The 26,404-nt window shown below is 43.3% G+C and overlaps 1 protein-coding gene across 5 annotated transcripts in view; it reads left to right on the top strand.

Annotated features, from left to right (window-relative positions):
* The first annotated feature begins 995 nt into the window (after positions 1–995).
* The window catches only part of FARP1 (FERM, ARH/RhoGEF and pleckstrin domain protein 1), a 352,772-nt gene continuing 327,363 nt past the window's right edge, over positions 996–26,404 (top strand). Inside the window, exon 1 of one of the 5 annotated variants that reach the window (XM_066238046.1) lies at positions 996–1,601. The gene's annotated coding sequence lies outside the window, so the exon portion shown is untranslated. Of the gene's footprint in view, positions 1,602–1,623; positions 1,713–2,131; positions 2,244–26,404 lie in introns of those variants that run through there. The other 4 variants (XM_066238050.1, XM_066238049.1, XM_066238047.1 and 1 more) reach the window with 4 other exon arrangements.

Raw genomic sequence — 26,404 nt, 5'->3', positions numbered from 1 at the left:
TCCTACTTCTTGCGTCAGCCACTCTTCCTCAAGGGGGCCCTACCCTGTTTCTATTCATCTGGGGGTTCACTTGTGACCTCTCCCATGAAACCTGCCCTCCTGGCCTGAAGCCACTGAACCTGGCTACCTCGCAAAACGACCCGAGTCCCAGAGCCAAGGCCTTCAGAGGCACATGCCCACTAACCTTGGGATCTAGCAGAAGTTGCTTTCCTTTCTAACCTGCTGGAGCCAGACCTTTCCCCTCCAAGAGTAAGAGGGTCCATAGCGACAGGAAGAGCAACCTAGACCAGGGGCGCAGAAAGGGGGTTGGTAAGGCGGCAGCTCCCTGCTGGAGGGTGGGACAGTGACTGTCCTTCTTTAGGTCTTGCCTGCTCGGTCCCGAATTTTGCTTCCTCCTTTATCGACTTCCAGAAACCCCGGAAGCGAACAAGAATCTGCAAACCAGTTTCATCTAAAAATTCCACGCCTTTCTCCGGGAGGGGGGCGAGTGTGTGTGTGTGTGTGTGTGTGTGTCGAGGTATTGTCCTGGGATTCACCCAGGTGGAGGATACTGAGGAGGGTGAGGGGACAGATAGCAACTGCCCCTCTGTCGTTAAGTCCCTCTCAGCCCAGGGTGGTGCCGAAGCCCCTCTAGTCGCCCGAGGACAGGGGGTGCTCGTAGGTCCCTGCAAACAGCCCCTCCCCACGCAACACAGTAAAGTCTTAGGTGGGCACACAGGTGGTGCACCCCCTTGCATGACCTCAACAAGCGACCTGCAGAGCCCGCGCCACCGATCGCCCTCTAGCTGCTCCTGGTTTCCGCCGTGCGCACGTCTCCAGCTCTCCTTATATCATTTCCAACCACAGCAGCAGGACTGGCGCGTCCCTGGTGGCGCAGCGCACTCCCTGGAGCTTCCAGCACTTGGTTTTTTGGCGCAGCGCGGCGATACCGGCTGTAGTTGTAGCAAGTAAGACACAAATTTGAGGTGTGCTCGTCGGGGTCCGGGAGGGGCGCTCCAGGCAGGCGGTCCCTAAACGCACCTGCCCCCAAGGCGGAGCGGGGCGGGGCGAGCAGGCGCGCAGGTTGCGGGCCCCGACGCTGGAGGGGGCTGTGGCTCTCCCGCTGTCCCCGCGGCTCAGGCTGCGCGGCGCCACTGCTCCCCCCGCCGAGGGGCCGACCCAGGTCCGGGGAGGGGCACGACCGCCTTCACTTCCCGCTCGCCTCGGAGGCGGCGGGTCCCGCGCGGGCGCAGGGCTGCGGGAGCTCGGCGGGAGCGCGGGGCGGGGACGCGGCCACCGCCCGCTTTGCACCGCTCCTCCCCGCGCGAGTGGCGCTCGGCCCGGCATCGAGGCGGCTATGGCGACCCTGAGCACGCTCCCCACCCACCCTGCCTGCTCCGCCCTCCCCTCCGCCCCACGCCACCTTTGATGGCTCGGACCTCAGCCGGCCACCACCAGCCCAGCTCGCGCGCTCGCGCTGCCGCCGCCGCCCGCGGGTATTAATAGCCGAGTGCCCCTGCCGCACGCACAACCCGAAGCCGCCGCGCCCTCTGCAGCCGGAGGCCCGGAGCTGCTGAGCCCAGAGGCCGGGAGTAGGAGCCGGAGCCGCCGGCGCCGTGGAGGTAGGAGGCGCGTGGGGAACAATGACCGCGGTGGAGCGGGCGGGCGGCAACTTGTGCGAGTACGGGCGCCTGGAGCTGACCCACCGTGGCGCGGGTAGAGGTGGGAGCGTGGTAGGTGGGGTTCTTCCCGAGGGAGGCAGGCGGCGGGTGGGACTCGGCTTCCCAACTTAGGCGGGAGAAGTCGCCCGCCGGGCCTCGGGCAGTCCCGGCAACAATAGCAGGAGCTCGGGTCCTCCGTGCTCAGCACCGCCCTTTGCACCCTTCTTACCTCCGCGGACTCTGGGTGCCCGGCTCCGCGCGCGTCCTCTCTCGCCTCCCCCACCCCGCGGCGCCCTTCCCCCCTCTTGGTCCCATCCCACCCAGCGCCGTGACAGCGCCGGACGCTGCTTCCGGACCTCCGGCAGCAATCTCGGCCCCAGGAGCAGATTACGGGCCGGGAAGGTGGCCGCTGGCCCGGGTGCCACTGCGCTGCCCGGTGCCCGCAGCTCTCCCACGCGCGGCCCGAGGACCCCAGTGGGTGACAAAGAGGTACACACCCTCTGCCCAAGTTAGATTTTTTTCTCTTTACCTCCTGCTTTTATGGAAATGAGAGATTTCTTTTTCTTTTTTTTCTTTTTAACTCAAAGGACACAGATTTTTGTGGTGAGCATTTCAAAACAACTTCTGATTGTGGTTTTACGATTTAAGTTCCGGAAACTTGAGCTGTGTGATCTGGCCAGACCCAGACCCTTGAGTGTGCGTGTGTGTTTTATTGAGGGGGAAAAAATGAGTTCACCATAATCATTCTGGATTTTGTTTATGGCATTTGGAGCGTAGCGGCAGTTGAGGGCTGTGCAGGGTCCCTCCAGAAGGAGAGAGGTGAGGCTCGCAGAGAAACGAGGATCATGGTATCACATTAGCCCCTTGAGAGGTGGAGAGATTGCGCCTCATCTGGAACAGTTTAGCGGTCTCAGTCTGTCTCTCCGAGCCTTTTGGTGTACTATGGTGGCCTCTGCCTGTTTCGTTTTATCGTTGTTGTTAATGTCTTTCTTGTTAGTTTCCCAGTTTGACTTGCTCAGCCTGGCCCTCCCCTGTTTCCTCTTTCCCCCTGAGCCATGGCTGTTATGGACCCCAATCACCCCCACTGAGCAGGCCGTGCCTTTACCGGGAGTAGCTTTGGGTTGTGTTTAATGCGCTTTGCACGTGGTGACTTACCAAGCCCATTTCAGAATATCCTCCTGCATTGTCTTGCTTTTCTTATTCAGTCTAAGCAGGAGAGGAGGAAGAAAGGCCTTTTGGTTCCCAGAGCTTTGGGGGAGTTGCCTTAAAAATGTGTCCTCATTGCTTGGATCAAATGGGTCCTTCCAAAGTCTTCTTATCTTTGGCTTTCTTTCCTCATCCCACAGCCTTCCTGCTGGGGGTTTACCCTTAGCCTTTCCACAGGGTTGGTCTTATGGGTATGGCAGTTTGCGCTGATTCACTTCATGTGTGGGTTCAACATCCACATGGCTCACTTTATATTCCTGCAGCATTGTTCTGCAGCAAGGCACCAATATTGGAGTTACTTCAAGCACAATGAAACGTTTGTGTTTTTAGAATGTCTGGCTAATAGATTTGCTTCTGGGTAAAATAAATAGACACATAATTGGCTAGTGGCTGGCTAAATGAGTGAAGTGTTGGGGGAGGTAGTGATGCCTTTCCAGCCCAGCTCTTCCCAGAATCTCTTGTTTCGTTTATGCAGATGGGAAACTTGAAATACTTGGTGATGATGTAGGTTACAGGTTCTATAGCAAGCCCCCTGTAAGTTGGGGTGTGGTTTTTCATGTAGGAGTTCTGTCCCTGCAGTGATTCTGGAGTTAGATTTATAATTCCCCTTTCACAGTGATAGTCTCTTCCTGAAATTTATACAGGGATTTAATTCGTTGGGCCATAAAAGAATATTAATGCTATTCTATTGCCAAATTTACCACAAGGACATTTAAAAATCTCTCCTAGACAATTTTCTTCTAGTTTATGGCAGTTATTTCATAAGTGAGACTGTAAGGAACCTGGGTGAACTCTTTTTTCCTTTTGCTTTTTATGAAAGAAACTGTTCAAGGAAGTGGCTTTTTAAAAAAGGTAAGTATTAAATAGAATATGGAAATGGTTTATTTATTTTTTTCCAAAAAGTAGAATTCACCTAATGTTCATTGAGCATGGAAGAGTTTAACTCATTTGGAAAATGATATATATTTGTGAGGAGGTTACTTGTGATAAAATCAAAAGAGAAAACCTTTTTTCATTGTAGAGGAGATAGAGAACACTGGAGAAAAGAAAGAACCTTGTTTCTGTATGCTGACTACTCTTTAGTGAAGGTGGCATTGTGACTTCCAGAGGATGAGTGATGAAGGAAATTTTATGGATTCATAGGTACCTTGCTATGTGCTTTGACAGCATGGTGTTCTGGGCTTTTGAAACAAACCCTTTGTAACTGGCCTTGCTTATTGCAGAGAACTACCTAGTATTTTGAGGAATGCACTTTCCCCTCTGCAGATGCTGCAGATAAGAGAGGGGGACGTATAGTCCCAAAATCCAGTTGCTTGTGTTCTTTCTACTTTAGGTGCACACGTATTTTAGGTGTTTCCTGGGAGGAGAGGTTGTGGACTTGCAGGTCCTTTGGCTGTTTGTGTCTCTTCTGTTGTTTTGTGCTCTTGATTGAATGAAGGGCTTGCCAAGCCTGGGATGTGGTGGATCAGTTTCTTTCCTTGCTCTTGATTAAGAGTTTTCTGCCTTAAGAGTTTTCTGCAGCAGCCTTACTCCATCACAGCCCCTGCATCCTCTGTTTCCCGCAGGTTACTATGTTAACCACTTCCACATGTCCAGAAAGATCAGAGCCCAATGGTTTCCATTCATTCAAATTACTTGAAATACTGATTTCGCCAGTCCTTTTATGCCAAATGTAACCTTTGTTTTTAATCAAGAAGCCCCTAGAAAATGTTTATTTCAAAGTAGGGGAACTGGCTTTTTTTAGGTTGTCCTTGTCCTGGTTTCAGTCAGTTAAAAAAATGTTTTGCCAAGTGGATACTTTGAGCAACAGTGAACAATTGATACATATTATATGGTGCTCTTAAGTTTTTGATACTTGTAAAATAAGCCAGGGAACCATCAGATACAATGTAACTAAAACTAAGTGCATGTTCAGTGTTGTTTATGAGTTCAACTTAGAACTGCAGCTCTCTTATTTTAATGTGGGGTGGAAATCATAGACAAATTGCACGATTGGCAATCAAATTAATGTGAGAATACATCATTTACACTGAGTGAATTTCATGTGTAAAATTGTCATATTTGTATATACATTTTCAAACAAAGAACCACAGGCCAAAGTAGATTGCCTTTAACTATTGCCATTATATCTATTATAGTAACATTCCTTTACATGTAGAGTTTTGATTTTCCATAAAGGTATATACTAAAAGAGAAGATTTATAAATCCAGTATTATGATGCTTTTCATTTTTTGTTCTCATCCTATTAATTCATGATCTAGTATAGTGCCTGGCACATGCCAGACTTTTGGTTAATACTTGTTGAGTGAAAAATGAAGCTAGTTTTTGATGTCCTTTCAAATTAATCTTTAAGGCTTTTAAAAAAATATATATTTATTCATTTTAGAGAGAGAGGGGAGGGGAGGAGCAGGAAGCATCAATGTGTAGTGGCTGCTTCTCATATGTGCCTTGACCAGGCAAGCCTGGGATTTGGAATCAACAACCTCAGTGTTCCAGGTTAATGCTTTATCCACTGTGCCACCACAGGTCAGGCATCCTTAAGGTTTTGTTTTTGACAGAGACAGAGAAAGGCAGAGAGAGGGACAGATAGGGACAGACAGACAGGAAGGAAGGGAGATGAGAAGCATCAGTTCTTCGTTGCAGCACCTTAGTTGTTCACTGATTGCTTTCTCCTATGTGCATTGATGGTGGGGCGGGGGCTACAGCAGAGCAAGTAACCCCTTGCTCAAGCCAGCGACCTTGGGCTTCAAGCCAGTGACCTTTGGGTTCAAGCTAGCGACCATGGGGTCACATCTATGATCCCACGCTCAAGCCAGCATCCCTGCTCTAAAGCTGGTGAAGCCATGCTCAAGCTGAATAAGCTCAGGCTCAAGCTGGCAACCGCAGGGGTTTGAAACTAGGTCCTCCGTGTCCCAGTAAGACACTCTATCCACTGTGCCATCGCCTGGTCAGGCAGGCATCTTTAAGGTTTTTTTTTTTTTGTATTTTTCTGAAGCTGGAAACGGGGAGAGACAGTCAGACAGACTCCCGCATGCGCCCCACTGGGATCCACCCGGCACGCCCACCAGGGGCGAAGCTCTGCTCCTCCCGGGCGTCGCTCTGCTGCGACCAGACCCACTCTAGCGCCTGGGGCAGAGGCCAAGGAGCCATCCATCCCTAGTGCCCGGGCCATCTTTGCTCCAATGGAGCCTCGGCTGTGGGAGGGGAAGAGAGAGACAGAGAGGAAGGAGGGCGGGGGGTGGAGAAGCAAATGGACACTTCTCCTATGTGCCCTGGCCGGGAATCGAACCCGGGTCCCCGGCACGCCAGGCCGACGCTCTACCGCTGAGCCAACCGGCCAGGGCCGGCATCTTTAAGGTTTTTAAGATAACTTTTATTATTTGCACTGAAAGGTTGCTGTTTTGGGATAATCTGATATTTGATTTTGTTTCTGTTTCATTCTAATTTAAAAATTTAAACTACCCTTTAAAGCTGTGTAATATTGTAAGAAGATACAGGTTTTCTGATTTTTGAAAATCAGACTATAAAAGCATTAAGAATGTAAAGCATACCTGAATCATACTACCTACCACACAAACCTACCATTAACCTTTTAGTACCTGTTGTCTATCTTTCGCATTCCTTAGCCTCCCTAAAATTGTTGTTTTCTATAGTTTTTGTCAGCATAGATTTAATGTTCACTATACCTTCTTATACATTGAAACTTGATTCTGTGATAATTTTTCTTCTTCCTGAAAGATAAGTTTCGATGTTCCGTGAATGAGCATCTCTTTGTGGTAACCTCAGTTTCTGTGTGCCTTTCATCTCTCTTTTCTTGAATGATAGGTTACATGGGTGTGCAGTTCTGTTTTTCCCCCCCTATATTAATCAACTGTCTTTTGGTTCCATTGTTGGTGCTGCCATGTTGACTGTCAGGCTTTTATTTTTTATTTATTTAATTTATTTTTTAAACAAATATCCTGTCTTTCCTTTTTGGCTGCTTTTAGGATTCTTTGGTATTCTGCAGTTTCACTATGTTCGCATTTAATTTGTTTTTTCTCCTTTATTTTTTATTCTTTTTTCCTCTCTTTCTACTCCAGCCCCTCCTCCCTCTCATCATCTTATTGTTTATTCCTTCTATTGCTCAGTAGTATTTCAATGTCTAGATATGCTACAGTTTGATTATCTGGTTGTTTCCAGTTTGGAGTATCATGAATAACGCTCTATGAACATTTGAGAACAAGTAATTTTTACTGATGGGTCTTGTAATAAGTAGATACTTAACTTTGTAAGAAATTGCCATTGTTTTTTTTTCCAAAGTGTTGGTGTCATTTTACATTCCCACCAGTGATATATGAGTGGTCCAGTTACTATAATCCTCACTAACACTTGAAATTGTCAGTGTTTTTCATTTTAGCCATTCTGCTTGCTGGGTCTGTAGTAGTATCTCATTGTGGTTCAATTTTATATTTCCCTGATGACTTATGATGGCTTTTCATGTGCTTGTTAACCATTTAGATATCTTCCTTTGTTAGTGTCTATTAAATCTTTTGTCTTTTTTTTGGCAACAGAGACAGAGAGAGAGAGACAAGAGAGGGACAGATAGGCACAGACAGATAGGAAGGGAGAGAGATGAGAAGCATCAAGTCTATGTTGTGGCACCTTAGTTGTTCATTGATTGCTTTCTCATATGTGCCTTCACCAGGGCGTTACAGCAGACGGAGTGACCCCTTGCTCAAGCCAGCAGCCTTAGGCTCAAGCCAGTGACCATTGGGTCATGTCTATGATCCCATGCTCAAGCCAGCGACCCTGCGCTCAAGCTGGGGGACCTGCACTCAAGCTGTTGGACTGGCCCTCAAGCCTGATGAGCCCGCGCTCAAGCCGGTGACCTCTGGGTTTTCAAACCTGGGTCCTCTGCATCCTAGTCCGATGCTTTGTCCACTGCTCCACCACCTGGTCAGGATCTTTTGTCTGTCTATCTATCTATCTATCTATCTATCTATCTATCTATCTGTCTGATTGTATTTTTCTGAAGTTGGAAACAGGGAGGCAGTCAGACAGACTCCCAACTGGATCCACCCGGCACGCCCACCAGGGGGCGATGCTCTGTTGCAACCAGAGCCATTCTAGTGCCTGAGGCAGAGGCCACAGAGCCATCCTCAACGCCCGGCCCAACTTTGCTCCAGTGGAGCTTTGGCTGCAGGAGGGGAAGAGAGAGACAGAGAGGAAGGAGAGGGGGAGGGGTGGAGAAGCAAATGTGCGCTTCTCCTATGTGCCCTGGCTGGGAATCGAACCCGGGACTCCTGCACGCCAGGCCAACGCTCTACCACTGAGCCAACCGGCCAGGGCTTATTTATTTTTTAATTAATTTATTTTTTAGCTTGTGCACAACAGAGAGAGATGAGAAGCATCAACTTGTAATTGCTGCAGTTTAGTTGTTCAATGATTGCTTCTCATATATGCCTTGATGGGCAGAGGTTCTGGTAGAGCCAGTATCCTTGAGCTCAAGCCAGTGACCTTGGGCTTCAAGCCAATGAATGACCTTAGGGCTCAGGCCTGCAACCCCACACTCCAGCTAGTGAGTCTGTGCTCAAGCTGGATGAACCCACACTTAAGCTGGTGACCTTGGAGTTTTGTACCTGGGTCCTCAGCATCCCAGGTCAATGCTCTATTCACTGTGCCACCACTAGTTAGGCTTAATTGTTTTTTGTCTGTGTTGGGCAGATAAAATATATTATGCTCACTTTGTTAAAGATGGCGCTGCCCAGGTAGAAGCCGTTGCCCAGGTGATGTTAATGTGTGTTGGGGGCGGACTGTGGGCAGACAGGATCCTTGTAGCCTGGGGCTTGGTTTTAGGACTAAGCCTTTCCCACCCTTTTTGATGTGGGGTGGTGCAATCCATCATGTCTCTGATAAATGACTTTGTATTAGAAACTTCCCTATTTTGTACATTGGATTAAAGGTTTAGATTTCTACATTATAAAATGGGGACAGAACGGGAGCTTGCTCTCTTGGTTCCTGAGATTAGCATTAGAGAGCAGAGAGCAGAGAGTAGAGCAGAGAGAGGCCATGTGGAGGAGGCCAGGAAAAGCAGCCAAGATGGCGGAGTGTTGAGTGAGAAGCCAGTTTGTGCAGAGTTTGTGCAGGGAGAAGGAAGGAGATGGGGCACAGAGGTGAATAAAGTCTGGTGAGCTAGAGACCTTTGATTCTAGGAAACTCAGATAAGTCAGTAGCTTTGTGAGCACTGAATGTGAGTGGGTTTTGGAGCTCAGTGTGTGTTTTTACTTGCCTGCCGGGTGCAACCTAGGATTAAAGGTGACGGCCCATCTGTTTTTGGCTCCGTTGTTTCTTTATCGACTGTTCGAATCCAATGCGAATCTGATTGTTTTATATAACTTTTGAGTATAATTGACTATGATAAATTGTATATAATATCATTTTATTTTATAGTTGTAGGAGTTTTTTTTATATATTCTGGGTACAGTTCTTTGTTGATCTATGAATTGTGAATATATTCACCTAGTCTACTTTTTTCACCTTTTCATTTTTTTTTTTTTTTTTTTTTTTTTACACAGAGACAGAGAGAGAGAGTGTCAGAGAGGGATAGATAGGGACGGAGAGATGAGAAGCATCAATCATTAGTTTTTCATTGCGCGTTGCAACACCTTAGTTGTTCATTGATTGCCCTCTCATATGTGCCCTGACTGCGGGCCTTCAGCAGACTGAGTAACCCCTTGCTTGAACCAGCAACCTTGGGCTCAAGCTGGTGAGCTTTTTTTTCTTTTGCTCAAACCAGATGAGCCCGCACTCAAGCCGGCGACCTCGGGGTCTCGAACCTGGGTCTTCCGCATCCCAGTCCGACGCTCCATCCACTGCACCACCGCCTGGTCAGGCCCTTTTCATTTTTTAATGGTAGCTTTTGGAGGCAAAAGTTACTAGGAAAACATTGTACATGCTCTAATTATTGAACTTCTTAAAGTTTAGGGAATTTACTCAACTTTGAAAAAATAACACAGTTTTGCAAATAAGGCATAGACTAGTATTGGTCAGTTCAAGAAGTCAGACTGTGAGAGTGATGGAGCAGTTTTGTTCTTTCCTAAGGAAAACTGGGTTAAAAAGACATAAAAACGAAAAAGAAAAACTTGCTTATTTTGCAAGTTTGGGGAAAATAGGCATTTAAAATTATGATCAAATAAATAGATTTCTAAAATTTAAAATGGAATCGTTTATTCTTTAGCACATAGAAGGACTATGGCAAAGAAATGTTTTTGAAATCAATTAAAAAATGAGGCCCTCGGTAAAAACAAAATTTTACATTCTAAAAAGAGGTTAGTGTCACACATGTAGGTGGAAAAAGCTTTATATTTTATAGTTTCTTAATTTTGGCAGGAATTCTTATTATCTGTGTATTCTCATTTTCTGAACCAAAAAACAACCATTGTTAGGTCAGAAGATATGTTTTCTTTTTCTTTTTCTTTTTTTAAATAAATCTTTCAAGATTATTTTTTTTATTGTTATTCATTTTTTTAGAGAGGAGAGAGAGAGGGAGAGAGAGAGAGAGAAGGGGGAGGAGCTGGAAGCATCAACTCCCATGTGTGCCTTGACCAGGCAAGCCCAGGGTTTTGAACCGGCGACCTCAGCATTTCCACGTGGACGCTTTATCCACTGCGCCACCACAGGTCAGGCAAGATATGTTTTCTTAATTTTTGTCTCTTTTACCCATAGAAGGTAAATAAATATTGATTGATTTTAATGAAAGCATGTGTTGTGAAAACCCGATGCCATTTTAGAATATAGACATTAGAGCAGGGGTCCCCAAACTTTTTACACAGGGGGCCAGTTCACTGTCCCTCAGACCATTGGAGGGCCGGACTAAAAAAAAACTATGAACAAATCACTATGCACACTGCACATATCTTATTTTAAAGTAAAAAAACAAAATGGGAATGAATACAATATTTAAAATAAAGAACAAGTAAATTTAAATCAACAGACTGACCAGTATTTCAGTGGGAACTGTGCTCCTCTCACTGACCACCAATAAAAGAGGTGCCCCTTCTGGAAGTGTGGTGGGGCCGGATAAATGGCCTCAGAGGGCCGCATGTGGCCCGCGGGCCGTCGTATGGGGACCCCTGCATTAGAGGATGGTGTGAAAGGTAGTAAGCGTGGGGAGTATAGGCATTGAAACCAGACAGATCTGCCCTCTGCATCCTCCGTCTTTGGGATGTTTGGTCAGGTTATTGGTGCTCTTTCCCTAAGACCTCAAGGGAACCTTTAAGAGTGCATGTATCTGCTTGACCAGGCAGTGGATAGAGCATCAGCCTGGGACCCAGGTTCAAAACCCCAAAGTTGCTGGCTTGAGCACAGGCTCATCTGGCTTGAGTGTGGAGTCACCGGCTTGAGCGTGGGATCGTAGACATGACATCATGGTCGCTGGCTTGAAGCCCAAGGTTCCTGGCTTGAGCCCAAGGTCACTGGCTCAGATGGAGCTCCCTAGTCAAGGCACATATAAGAAAGCAATCAATGAACAACTAAAGTGCCGCAGTGAAGAATTGATACTTCTTATCTCTCTCCCTTCATGTGTGTCTGTTCCTCTGTCTCTCTGTCTCATTGTCTCTCTCACTTAAAAAAGAAAAGAGTGCATATGTCTTTGAGTGCTATTAGAGTGTCTGAATAGAAACAGTTTAAGACATCAGCCATTTAGTTGCCTCAAATAATAAGGAGAAGGGGCTCCCAGTTGGGTGTCACAGCTCACAGCAACATCAAGGACCTAGATTCTGTCTCTCTTTTCACCCTGCAATTCCCAGCATATTGCTCTTTATACTGGGGGTTGTTGTCTCGTGGTTAATAAGACTACTGCAGCCTAATAAGCTATTATGGCTAATAGCTGCTGTAGCTCCAGGATTTAGACTCTCACACATTTGGTATTGTTGGGTCAGTCATGGCATGGGCTTCTTCAAGCTCCTTTTGTCATTAAGGAAAATACTTCCCAGAAGTCTCCAGCATCTGGGAGGTCTTTGGAGGGCATTCTGGGGAATGTTTCCATGCTCTTAGAAAGGATCTAGAGGGGATGCGGTACCTGGAATCATGGTAGCCATGCTGTGACTAACCAGGAGAATGATGAAGCTGAAAGATGGAACCAGAATCTCTGTGGGCATCATTGACACTGGTCTTCCAGCATCTGGAGCTTAGTATACTAAATAAAAGTAAATTTTGTATACTAAATAATACAACTGTAGGCTTAGTGTACTAAACAATAAACTTATTGACTTTCCAATTCTGTCATTGCCATCCCAAGCATCCTGACGGATACGTTTATTGGAAGATTTCCATTTTTCATCTGCCAATTTAACATTACTTATGAGAAAAGGGGTTTCTACCAGCTAATTATGTGGGGCGTCACTTAGTGATCATAGAAAACACTGTGACAGGTGAACTATGTTTAAGGCCTGTAGGTGGTTGATAATGAGTGCTAGCGACACAACTAAGTTGATGTGAATTTTGCCTCTCCTTTGAAGGTGGCCATGCAGAGTCTCCTTGGAATTGACCATTGGTGGTTTGGATTACAGGACCTTCTTGAGAGTAGTATTTCATTTCTTTGAAGGAAAAGTGATAGCAGTGCTTGCCATTTCTGTCAACTTAGCATGGCATTTATCTGCACATTTAATAATGCTTAGGAGATCTGGGAGACACTATGAATCAAGGACTGATGTCTTCCTTCACAGTCCGACCCGAGCTCTTGGTTCTCTGGCATCAGATCTAATCCGGTGCCAATGTTACTAGAGGAGTGAACTGCATGGAAATGTTAGGATTTGAGTAAACCAGAGATTTGCCAAATTAAAAAATTAAGCGCAGGGCATGTCCTGTGGTGGCGCAGTGGATAAAGTGTCGACCTGGAATGCTGAGGTTGTTGGTTCGAAACCCCAGGCTTGCCCGGTCAAGGCACATATGGGAATTGATGCTTCCTGCTCCTCCCTCACCTTCTCTCTCCCTCCCCCCCTTCTCTTTCTCTTTCTCCTCACTAAAATAAATAAATAAACATTTTAAAAAATTAGGCACAGATAATTATCACTCTGAAAGATAAGTTAAATGATTTAATAATAACCTTAATATTAATCCAAGCAAATAAACAGAGCATAAAAGAGCCAGGTGAACAAAATGTAGAGTATGAAGCAATAATATTCTTTTTATTTTTGTTTAATTGATACAAATATTAAAAATAAATCTAAGTGTTCTGCCCACAACCCTTTCTATCATGATGGCCAGCTGATCAGTCTAATTTGCATATTCTCTGCTGCTTAATTTTACTTTAGGTAAGGGTCTATCAAGTCAACAGGCATTTATTGAACATCTATGTTGAACAGACTACTAACCATTGGTGCCACAAAAATAGGGCTCAATCCCTGTGCTCAGAGTGTAGCATCCAGGTTAGATAGGAGAAGCATTTAGATAATTATCATAAAAAGTAGAATATGATGAAAGCTTTGCAAAAGTTAATAGTAATAGTGGAAGTCTTTAGGATAGTAAGGCATTGGAGTCTGGTCAGAAGATGTAGCATTTGAGTTGAGCTTTGAATAAAGAGGGATGTTTTTGTTTGCTTGTTTATTTTAGTTTGTAGTGTGTTCATTGTAATAGGATTTGAAAAGTATTAACACATACAGCAAAGTGAAAATCCCTTGGAATTCTGCCATTCAAGAATTATAAAAATTAAAATTTGGTTTATTTCCATGTGACTTTGGCATATTTCTTTTTCTAGTATGTGTTCCTATATATACAAATACGCATTTTTTTAAGAATTGGAAGGATGGTGTATGCATATTGAGAAGCCACTTTTCCCCTTAACACTAAGTTTTTCCATACTGAGTTTTCTTTGAAATGAAATGTTTAATGACTATGTTTACCTATTTTATTCTTCTACTGTATGAATTTAACATTGCCCTTTACCAGTCTTTTTTTTTTTTTTTTTTGCTTGCAGTATTTTGCTGCAGTGACCATCTGTACATTATCTGTGGAAGGAGGATTTCTAGGTCTCTTTTCTGGGATGGAAGCCCTGCTCGAGCCATAGGAAGCAGAATAGGAGACTTTTCTTAGCTCTCAATTTCTACCCCAGAATGGCAAAGCTAGATCTGGTCTCAGGCGTTTCCCTCATGGCGGCCAGTCTCTGCCAGGTGAAGCTGCTCATAAGCTTCATTTTTCTGGTTATTTTCTCCACTAGCATTTTGGGCAGGACAGCTTGATGGTGGGTGGGTGGGGCAGCGGGGGTGGGGCAGAGGGTTCCTTGCACATCGCAGGAAGTATAGTCTTCATTGCTCTTTTCTTAAAATTCAAGCAGTCCCCCAGGCATCCTGGCGATCACACCTCCACACATTTTTCAGTTCCCTTGGAAGAGGCGTTCATGCCACTCCAGCTATGACAGAGAATCACCTAGTAGAGTTTGAATCTCCTATCTGCCAGGGAAGGGCTCCTGTTTAGACCAGATGAGGGACCACTGTCGCAGTGGGGTGAATGTATGGTGGTGTATGGGATAGGCGAGGATGATATTGTGCCCAGAGAACAGTAGCATTTCCACATGTATAGGATTGATATCCTTTCCTTGGAGGGGGGGGGTGCAGCAGGAAAGACAAAGGCAGAAATATAATGGAAAGGCCTCTGCCCCACCACCTCTTAGGGCCGTGCTAGAGCTCAGCAAGTTCATGATCACATCAGTGTAGATGTCTGTGCACCAACAACAGTGGTTCTAACCTAATGATCTCCTGTGACGGGTGTCATAAGTAATTTGTCACTCATTAAACATTATCCCCATAACAACATTCCTCTCACTTGTATTCCAGTAACGCTTTCCAGAGTGGGAAGAGAGGGGTAGAGTGAGAGCTTGCGCAGTGTGAGCAAGGCATAACCAGCCTGTGTTCGAGGTTGAGAAAGGTGGAAAGGAGGGCAGGAGCCCACCAGGTAGGCTGGAATGGGAGGTGTGCATACTGCTTTATTTTCTTCTAATTTATAAGGAATTTTAACCTGCACTCTTTTCTCTGTTGTTGGGCAGAAGTACTTAGCAAGCAAAGTTATTAATTTCCTTGAAATGCTAACCAATCCTCAGCAAACAAGGACTTTTGGTGGCAATTTAATATGTTGAAAGGGAAGATACCGTATTTGTGACATATCAAAGTCTTGCTCATTTCTCAAAGCCCTAATTAAATCAGTGTCAATTTCTGAATTCCTGTGGCACACCTTTGAGAGAATACAACAGTGAGGCCATGGGCACAACTGGCTTCAGACTTACAACATTCTGCGTGGTTTGTTACTCCCTGATGTGTGAATTTTGCATTTTGCACCAGGGTTAGTTCCTGAAGGTCAGGGATCATGTCTCTAACTTCTGTTACTGTATCTTCCAGATACTTAAAAAGAGTCTTTCTTTGATGGATGAATGAAAGACTTATCATAGGATCATAGGCAGCTGGAAAATTAGAGCTCATTAAATTCTAAATGTTTTCACAAGTTAGAAGGTATAAAACTGATCTTACTGTAACAAAGACCTATTGAGCACCTTTCATACGGTGGGCACTATTCTGGCATCAGTGAACAAAACAGGCCAAAAAAAAAAAAAATTCTTGTCTTTTATATCTATTTCTGTGTCTGTCTCTATGTCTGTCTATATATTTCTTTTGCCCAAATTGAGATGTTTTTGATACCGAAAAAAGGCACTAACATGCATTTCAGGACAAGAGATGTCTAAATGGATGGTCACCCTAATACTTACAGAGTGCTCTAAAAATGAGGGGGAGGGCTGATTTTCCCCAAAGGCCGTCATACAGATTCCTTTGGGACAGCCTGAGATACAGGTCATCTCCTGTGACTTCAGGGATCCACCCCATCATTCACTCACCCAGCAAATATTTATTGAGAACCTGTGCAGGTCTATCTATGTTCCCCTAAAAGATTTTTGTGCTCCCAGGCAAGACTATCTGCAGCTGTAGGGGGAAATTATGAATGGCGACTGCCTGGAAGAAGGTAGACTCCTGAGATACAAACCACAGATTCTGAATAACTTGCTTGTAAAAGACCTGTGATAGCGTTTTTTAAAGATTTGGATATCCAGAGGGCTGTAGGCCTCAAAGGTAATTTAATAAAGAGATCTATTTCTTCTTAAGGGGAAAAGGACTTGTAATTGCTTCATAAGGAAAGGATAGGTATATTCATTTTAAAAAATTAATATAGAGTAAAAGTGATCTTTTTTGTGTTTACAGTTCTGTGAGTTTCTCAACATGTACCTATTTGTGAGACCAACAACACCATCAGAATATAGAACATTTTGACCAGCTCAGAAAATTCCCATGTGTTTTCCCTTTGTGTTGCCCTCTCCTCCCTTCCACCACCCATATTAACCACTGATCTGTGCTCTGGTACTATTGTTTGGTCTTTTCCAGATGGAAAAGCAGAGTCTGACCAGGCAGTGGTGCAGTGGATAGAGTGTCGGACTGGGACGTGGAGGACCCAGGTTCGAGACCCTGAGGTTGCCAGCTTGAGCGCGGGCTTATTGGGTTTGAACAAGGCTCACCAATTTGAGCCCAAGGTCAGTGGCTCGAGCAAGGGGTCACTCGGTCTGCTATAGCCCCCCCCCCCAATCAAGGCTCATATGAGAAAGCAGTCAATGAACAACTAAGGAACCACAACGAAGAATTGATGTTTCTCATCTCTCTCCCTTACTGTCTGCCTGTCCCTATCTGTGCCTTTCTCGACTTTCTCTGCCTCTGCCACAAAATAAAATAATAATAATAATAAATAGAATCGCAGAATATAACCTTTTAAGACTGGTTTCTTTCACTCAGTGTACTATCTTTGAGTTTCTTACATGCTTTTTTTAAATTAATTTTAATGGGGTGACATTGGTAAATCAGGGTTCATATGTTCAGAAAAATCATCTGTAGGTTATTTTGACATTTGATTATGCTGCATTCCAATTGCCCAAAGTCCAATTGTCTTCTGTCACCTTCTGATTTTCTTTGCGCCCCTCCCCTCCCCTAACCCCCTCCCTCTCCTCCCCCCACCCTGTAACCCCCACACTCTTGTCCATGTCTCTGCGTCTCATTTTTATGTCCCACCTATGTATGGAATCATAGAGTTCTTAGTTTTTTCTGATTTATTTATTTCGCTCAGTATAATGTTATCAAGGTCCCTCCATGTTGTTGTAAATGATCCGATGTCACCATTTCTATGGCTGAGTAGTATTACATAGTATATATGTACCAAAGCTTTTTAATCCACTCGTCCACTGACGGACACTTGGGCTGTTTCCAGATCTTCGCTATTGTGAACAATGCTGTCATAAACATGGGGGTGCATTTCTTCTTTTAAAACAGTGCTATGGTGTTCTTGGGGTATATTCCTAACAGTGGTATAGCTGGGTCAAAAGGCAGTTCGATTTTTAATTTCTTGAGGAATCTCCATACTATTTTCTACAGTGGCTGTACCAGTCTGCATTCCCACCAGCAGTGCAGGAGGGTTCCCTTTTCTCCACATCCTCGCTAGCACTTATTCTGTGTTGTTTTGTTGATGAGTGCCATTCTGACTGGTGTGAGGTGATATCTCATTGTGGTTTTAATTTGCATTTCTCTAATGATTAGTGATGTTGAGCATTTTTTCATATGCCTATTGGCCATCTGTATGTCCTCTTTGGAGAAGTGTCTATTCATTTCTTTTGCCCATTTTTGGATTGGATTGTTTGTCTTACTGGTATTTTTACAAGTTCTTTATAAATTTTGGTTATTAATCCCTTATCAGACGTACTGTCAAATATGTTCTCCCATTGTGTAGTTTGTCTTTTTATTCTGTTCTTATTGTCTTTAGCTGTGCAGAAGCTTTTTAGTTTGATACAGTCCCATTGTTTATCCTGTCTTTTATTTCACTTGCCTGTGGAGACAAATCGGCAAATATATTGCTGCGAGAGATGTCAGAAAGCTTACTGCCTATGTTTTCTTCTAAGATGCTTATGGTTTTACGGCTTACATTTAAGTCTTTTATCCATTTTGAGTTTATTTTTGTGAGTTGTGTAAGTTGGTGGTCTAGTTTTATTTTTTTGCAGGTAGCTGTCCAATTTCCCCAACACCATTTGTTGAAGAGGCTGTCTTTACTCCAATGTATGCTCTTACCTCCTTTGTCAAATATCAGTTGTCCATAAAGGTGTGGGTTTATTTCTGGGTTCTCAGTTCCGTTCCATTGATCTATATGCCTGTTCTTATGCCAGTACCAGGCTGTTTTGAGTACAATGGCCTTATAATATAACTTGATATCCGGAAGTGTGATTACCTCTCACTTTATTCTTCCTTTTCAAAATTGCTGAAGCTATTCGTGATCTCTTTTGGTTCTATATTAGTTTTTGGAATATGTGTTCTATATCTTTGAAGTAAGTCATTGGTATTTTAATTGGTATTGCATTGAATTTATAAATTGCTTTGGGTAGTATAGACATTTTAATGATGTTTATTCTTCCTAACCATGAGCACGGTATATACTTCCACTTGTTTGTATCTTCCCTGATTTCTTTTATCAATGTTTTATAATTTTCCGAGTACAAGTCTTTTAATCTCCCTGGTTAAATTTATTCCTAGGTACTTTATTTTTTTGGTTGCAATGGTAAAGGGGATTGATTCCTTAATTTCTCTTTCTGACTGTTCATTGTTGGTGTATAAAAATGCCTCTGATTTCTGAGTATTGATTTTATATCCTGCCACCTTGCTGAATTCATTTATCAGGTCTAGTAGTTTTTTGACTGAGACTTTAGGGTTTTCTATATACAATATCATATCATCTGCAAATAATGATAGTTTTACCTCTTCTTTTCCAATTCGGATGCCTTTTATTTCTTTTTCTTGTCTGATTGCTGTGGCTAGGACTTCCAGAACTATGTTGAATAAAAGTGGTGAAAGGGGGCACCCCTGTCTTGTTCCTGATCTTAAAGGGATTGCTTTTAATTTTTGTCCATTGAGTATGATGTTGGCTGTGGGTTTGTCATAGATGGTCTTTATCATGTTGAGGTATGTTCCCTGTATTCCTACTTTGCTGAGAGTTTTGATCATGAATGGGTGCTGGATTTTATCAAATGCTTTTTCTGCATCTATTGAAATTATCATATGGTTTTTCTCCTTTCTTTTGTTTATGTGATGAATCACATTGATTGATTTGCGAATATTGTACCAGCCTTGCCTCCCAAGAATAAATCCCACTTGATCATGGTGTATGATTTTTTTCATATATTGCTGGATCCGGTTTGCTAATATTTTGTTGAGGATTTTTACATCTAAGTTCATCAGGGATATTGTCCTATAATTTTCTTTCTTTGTCTTGTCTTTGCCTGGTTTTGGAATCAGAATTATGCTCGCCTTATAAAAGGAACTTGGAAGTCTTTCTTCCTCTTGAATTTTTTGAAATAGCTTGAGAAGGATAGGAGTTAGTTCTTCTTTGAATATTTGGTAGAATTCACTTGTGAAGCCATCAGGCCCAAGGCTTTTCTTTTTTGGGAGTTTTTTGATAACTGTTTCAATCTCATTTGTTGTAATCGGTGTGTTTAGGTTTTCTGATTCTTCCAGATTAATTTTTGGAAGATTATATGTTTCAAGGAATTTGTCCATTTCATCTAGGTTGTCTAGTTTTTTGGCGTACAGTTCTTCATAGTATTTTCTTACAATCCTTTGTATTTCTGTTGTGTTAGTTGTTATTTCTCCACTCTTGTTTCTAATTTTATTTAATTGAGTCCTCTCTTTTTTTCTTGATGAGTCTGGTTAAAGGTTCATCGATCTTGTTTACCTTTTCAAAGAACCAGCTCCTGGTTTCATTGATCCTCTGTATTGTTTCTTTAGCCTCTGTCATTTATTTCTACTCTGATCTTTATTATTTCCTTCCTTCTACTAGATCTGGGCTTTACTTTCTGTTCTTTTTCTAGTTCTTTTAGGTGTAGGGTCAAGTTGTTTCTTTGAGCTTTTTCTAGCTTCTTGAGGTATGCCTGTAATGCTATGAACTTCCCTATCAGGACTGCTTTTGCTGTGTCCCATAAATTTTGAGTTGATGTATGCTCATTATCGTTCGTTTCTAGAAATTTTTTAATTTCTTCTTTGATCTCATTGTTTACCCATTTGTTATTTAATAACATGCTATTTAGTTTCCAAGTGTTTGAGTATTTTTCAGTTTTTCTGTTGTAGTTGATTTCTAGTTTCATTCCATTGTGATCGGAGAAAATGCTCGATATGATTTCAATCTTCTTAAATTTGTTGAGACCGCAACGAATAATTGATATTTCTCATCTCTCTCCCTTACTGTCTGCCTGTTCCTATCTGTCCCTTTCTCTGACTTTCTCTGCCTCTGCTCCCCCCTAAAAATAAATAAATAATAAACAGAATCGCAGAATATAACCTTTTAAGACTAGTTTCTTTCACTCAATGTACTATCTTTGAGTTTCTTCTATGCTTTTACTGTGGAATGATATTCCATCATGTGGACATACCACAGTTTGTTTAATCATTCATGTCCTTTTTTTTAGTGAAGGGGAGTGAAAGAGAGACAGACAGATAGACAGAGAGACAACAGGGACAGAGAGGAAGGGAGAAAGATGAGAATCCTCAACTCGTAGTTGCAGCACTTTAGTTCATTGATTGCATTCTCCTATGTGCCTTGACGGGGGGGGCGGGGGAGGGCTCCAGCTGAGCCAGTGACCTTTTGCTTAAGCCAGCAACCTTTGGGTTCAAGCTAGCGATCTTGAGCTTCAAGCCAGTGACCTTTGGTCTTAAGCCAGCGACCATGGGGTCATGTATGTGATCCCATGCTCAAGCTGAATGAGCCTGCGCTCAAGCTGGCGACCTCATGTTTTTGTTTTTTTTTTACAGAAGCAGAGATAGACAGGGACAGACAGACAGGAACGGAGAGAGAGATGAGAAGCATCAATCATCAGTTTCTCGTTGCGTGTTGCGACTTCTTAGTTGTTCATTGATTGCTTTCTCATACGTGCCTTGACCGTGGGCCTTCAGCAGACCGAGTAACCCCTTGCTGGAGCCAGCGACCTTGGGTCCAAGCTGGTGAGCTTTTTGCTCAAGCCAGATGAGCCCGCGCTCAAGCTGGCGACCTCGGGGTCTCGAACCTGGGTCCTTCCGCATCCCAGTCCGACGCTCTATCCACTGCGCCACCACCTGGTCAGGCTGACCTCATGTTTTTTTGAACCTGCATCCTCCTCACCCTAGGCCAGGAGTTGGAAACCTATGGCTTGCGAGCCTGATATGGCTCTTTTGATGCATAGACTGCATCTGGCTTGCAGACACATTTTTAATAAAAAAAAAACATTAAAAATATAAAACATTCTCATGTATTACAATTCATTCATTTCCTACCGCTCATGTTCATGGTTGCGGGTGGCTGGAGCCAATCGCAGCTGTCCTCCGAGACAATACTTAATTTTTATTGGATAATGTGTAACGTACATGGGTTGTTGTATGGCTCTCATGGAATTACATTTTAAAATATGTGGCGTCCATGGCTCTCTCAGCCAAAAAGTTTCCCGACCCCTGTCCTAGGCCAACGCTCTGTTCACTGTGCCACTGCCTGGTCTGGCACATGTCCTTTTTTGAAGGGTATTTGGGTTGTTTCCAGTTTGGGGCAGTTATGAATAGAATGGCTATATATTTACTACAGGTACAGTTACTATAAACTTTCATGCAAAGGTTTCAGTGTGGACATGTAATACCTGCAGAACCAGCTCAAACTGGTCTGTTTCTTTTTCTTTCTAAGATTTTATTTGTTCATTTTAGAGAGAAGAGAGAGAGAGAGAGAGAGAGAGAGAAAAGGAAGGGGGAGGAGGAGCAGGAAGCATCAACTCCCATATGTGCCTTGACCAGGCAGGCCCAGGGTTTCAAACTGGTGTACTCAGTGTTCCAGGTTGATGCTTTATCCACTGTGCCACCACAGGTCAGGGCTGTTTCTTTTTTCCTTTAAATAATTTTTTAATGTTTTCAATTACAGTTGGCATACAATATAATATTGGTTTCAGGTATACAGCATAGTGATTACACATTTATACAGCTTGCGAAGTGATCGCCCCAATAAGTTTACCCATTTGACACCATACATAGTTATTACACTAGTATTGACTATATTCCCTACACAGTACTTTATATCCTGTGACTGTTTTTATAACTGGCAATTTGCACTTCTTAATCCTTTCCCCCTTTTCACCATGGCCCCATCCTGTTTCTAACAAGACCTGGAACTACTGTTTATGAGTAACACTTGAGAACCCTTAACTGCTCCTCTGGACGGGACCAGAGGACCCGGGCGTGACCTGAACCCGGATGCCAAATCCTCGCAGAAGCGAAGGGTCCATGGGCCAGGAAAATCCAGTGCTGAAACTTTTAAATCCTCTGAATCTTGGAATTGAGTAGACAGATCTGAGCCTTGCTTCCTGTCTCCATGCCAGTGGCTCACAGATAAAAGTATTTTCTTCCCCCTCAAAAGCCGATGTCATAGTATTGGCTTCTATGCGCCTGAGGCTGTGAGCCCTTGCTTGGTAACAGACCTAGTTTCGTCATGGGCAGGTACCCAGAAGTAGAATCCTTGCAAGCAGTTGATATTGTCAATAACTTTTATCCTAGATACATAGATACACAGTGATTTCTCAGCATGGTTATGTTTATTCATTCATTCATTTATTTATTTTTTAAATTAATTTTAATGGGGTGACATTAATCAATCAGGGTACCTAGGTTCAGAGAAAACATCTCCAGGTTATTTTGACATTTGATTATGTATTCATTTATTTTTAAAAACAAAACATGCAATGAAAACGTCTCTACAAGGAGCTTAACCAGACTAGAGAGGTTTATACCGAACTCTTTTAGCTCTCTGTTTTTTGAAGCAGTAGATCAAAAAGAATGGTTGTGTATATAAAACCCGAGGCCTAGACATAACAAGGCCAGCAAGAAATAGATGTGAATATTAATAAGATGTCAGTCCTCGAGAGGCTCATCTCAGAGACCAGGTAGGGTCGATAGGTTTGAGTTCAGTAACTATTTTGTTAATTCTCTATATGAATGTACAGTGGTAATCATTAAAAGATAAAATTACAGAAGCAACTAAAAGGCAGTGTCGATATGCAGAAAAGAACACAGGCCTTCAGGGCATGTATTACATATCTGTTTCTGCATGACAAATTACTCCCAAATTTGGTGACTTAACACAGTAAGTATTTTTTGTCTTTCACGTCTGTGGGTCAGGACATTGGGAGTGGCTTAGATGGGCAGTACTGGCTGGGATGTTTGCAGTAAGGATGTCAGCTGGGGCCAGAAGATCTGCTTCCTAGGATCCCCATTGGCTCCTTGGGCAGGATCTTGAGTGGCCTCGTGGCATGGCAACTAGCTTTACCCAGAAGGAAGGTTTGTGAAGAGGCCAAGAAACTGTCATGACTTTTAGGACCTAGCTTGGAAGTCATACACTGTCATTTCCATGGTATTCTTGGTCAAACAAACCAGCTGTGATTTGGGGGAGGGGACTGCACCAAGGTGTGGATGGATGCCCAGAAGCAAGGCTCTCTGGAGGTCACCTTGGAAGCTGGCTACCGTAGGACCTGAGGGACCAGTGTTCAAATCTCAGCTTTGCCATTCAACAGTTGCTTGTTCTAGTGCAGTGTTTTTCAACCATTTTATACTTGGGGACCAGTGAAAATAGAGCTATTTTGGGGACCTCTAAGGCAGAACTCACCTTGAGCATAAGGGAATTCTATAAGATCATTGGGTCTATAATCTTCATACAACATTAGGGAGATTAACTCTTTCATGGACCAGCACGAAATTTCTGGAGGACAGGTCCGTGGTCTGGTGGTTGAAAAACACTGGTCTAGAGCAAGTCATTTCATTTCTAAGTCCCATTTCCTCTCATATTTAAAAAAACGGAGATAATAATATTTACCGAATAATACCTGTGGAGATACAAATCAAGTATGGATTCTAAATAACTTGCTTGTAAAGTCTTGGTGACCATTGTTTTTTAAGATTTGGAATTTGAGGAGTTTAAAATTTCTTTCAGGAATTGAAGCTAATGTATAAAAAGAGACTCTCTGGTACTTTATTAAAAGCTCAGGATATGGTAGGTGGTATTTGTATATATTATATTAAGCCATGAATTTATGAATTTTAACTGTGCAGAACATATTAACAAAGATAAACACAGTAAGTAATAACATTTTTTTTTTTTTACTAAAGGTGTTGGTCACAGCTTCTTTCACTTAGATTTTATATATGTTTAAATTTTTTTTTTCCCTTTCCTGAAAGGAGAAATCCATCCAATCATTATAAATTAGCAAAGACCAAATCCCTCAATTAATACTCTTCTCGGGTCTTTATTTTTAATTATACCATCCAAATAAGATATGTGTTATGTGAAGTCTGCTGTATTGTGCTGGAAGGACTGGGAGAGACATTACTAATGAGTTTAGGGATGTAATTTTAAAATACATAAATCAGCACCCTTTGCCTTGAGTGGAACAGTCTAAAAAGCTTTCCTTTTTGAAGTGATGGTGCTGTGGGATAATGTAACTCGACCTGTGAGGCTGTAACTAAAAAGAAGGGTGGCTGAAAGGGATCCAGTGTCTTTGCCTCATTTTCTTTTCGCACCTCCTTTATTCCAACCTTCCCCTCCATGACCTGCCCCCAATCCCACGCTGATGTAGGTGATGTTCTTAGAACAAGTGACAAGAGACCTCCTTTCTCACATCCTCTCGTCCCTACACCTGCTGTGTCCTCTGCTTGGAACGCAGGGCTTTCTACCCAGTTCTCATCTCTGATGTCCACTCAGTCCCTGCCCACCGCCTTCCAGAAGCCTCTCCTAAGGCTAAGGCCTGTCCCTGGTGCTAACTTAGACCCTCTGTGTTTCTACCAATGTGTTCTCTCTTTCTCGCTCATTTTATTTATTTGAGCACTTCTGAGTCCCAGGCTGTGTTCTAGCTATTTTAGGTGTACAAACTCATTTATTTACCCCAACGATCCTGATTTTTTTTTAAAGATTTTATTTATTCATTTTAGAGAGAGGGGACAGAGAGAGAAGCTGAGAGAGGGAAGGGGGGAGGAGCAGGAAGCATCAACTCCCATATATGCCTTGACCGGGCAAGCCCGGGGTTTTGAACCAGCAACCTCAGCATTCCAGGTCAATGCTTTTACCCATTGCGCCACTGCAGGTCAGGTGATCCTGATTTTTTAAATTTTATTTTAGCGAGAGAGAGACAGGAAGGGAGAGAGACGAGAAACACCAACGTGTAGTTGTGGCACTTCAGTTGTTCATTGATTGCTTTCTCATATGTACCTTGATTGGGGGGGGGGGGCTCTAGCTGAGCCAGTGACCCCTTGCTCAAATCAGTGACCTTGAGCTTTAAGCCAGTGAGCCCATTTTCAGCTGGTGAGCCCACCCTTAAGCTGGCGACCTCGGTGGTTTGAACCTGGGTTGTCAGTGTCCCAGGTCGCCGCTCCATCCACTGCATCACCACCTACCTGGTCTGGCAACCAGCCATCCTGAATTTTATCTACATTTTATATTGGAGAAGACTGAGGCACAGAGGTTAAATGACTTGACAAAGGGCATACAGTTTATAATTGGTAGAGCCAGGAAAGAAGCTCATGAAGTCTTCCCCCACTTATGGAGAGGAAATTCTACTTAAGTATTTTATGCCTCTGCATTTCCAGTGCCTGGCAAAGCACCCTGGATGTAGTAGGTGCTCAATAAATACTTGCTGAGGCTTAACTCTATTAAAAGGTACACTTTGTCACAAATCATTTCTTTACATTTCTTTGTAAAATGTGGTCTCTCCTTGGCCTTCTGCAGGATGATGAAGGTTTGAGACTTCTTTTAAATGCTATTTGTTGAACTTCTTATCCAAGGTCACCTACCTCTTCTTTTGTGATTATACTTTGTTTGCTACTTAAGAGAACACATATGTTTAAAATTTTGTGTAAGATTTATATTTATGTGCATTGAGAAAAGGTATTTTTTTAAATTCATGGTTTTCTTTGGATAGGATGAGTAGTTTTTATTTTTTCCTTTGAACTTTTTGTATTTTTAAAATTTCCCATAACAAATTTTTATTGCTTTTATTATTAGCCAGCCATGTTATTTGAAATGATAAAAGTAAACTTTTTCAGAGATGCAGAGAAAGAAAAACCCTTTAAGATTTTTTCCTTCAGGCCCTGGCTGGTTGGCTCAGTGGTAGAGTGTCAGCCCAGCATGTGGAAGTCCTGGGTTTGATTCCCGGCCAGGGCACACAGGAGAAGTAATCATCTGCTTCTCCACCCTTCCCCCTTTCCTTTCTCTCTACCTCTCTGTTCCCCTCCCGCAACCAAGGCTCCATTGGAGCAAAGTTGGCCTGGGTGCTGAGGATGGCTCCATGGCCTCCGCCTTAGGTGTCAGAATGACTCTGGTTGCAATGGAGCAATGGCCCAGATGGGCAGAGCATCGCCCCCTGGTGGGCATGCCGGTTGGGCACATGTGAGAGTCTGTCTCTCTGCCTCCCAGGTTCTCACTTCAGAAAAATAGAAAAAAAAATTATTATTTTTTCTTTCAG

Source organism: Saccopteryx bilineata, chromosome 6 (genome assembly GCF_036850765.1).
Source record: "Saccopteryx bilineata isolate mSacBil1 chromosome 6, mSacBil1_pri_phased_curated, whole genome shotgun sequence".
Taxonomy (NCBI): domain Eukaryota; kingdom Metazoa; phylum Chordata; class Mammalia; order Chiroptera; family Emballonuridae; genus Saccopteryx; species Saccopteryx bilineata.
The sequence above is the reverse complement of the archived record's forward strand: the minus strand, read 5'-3'. Positions and strand labels throughout refer to the sequence as shown.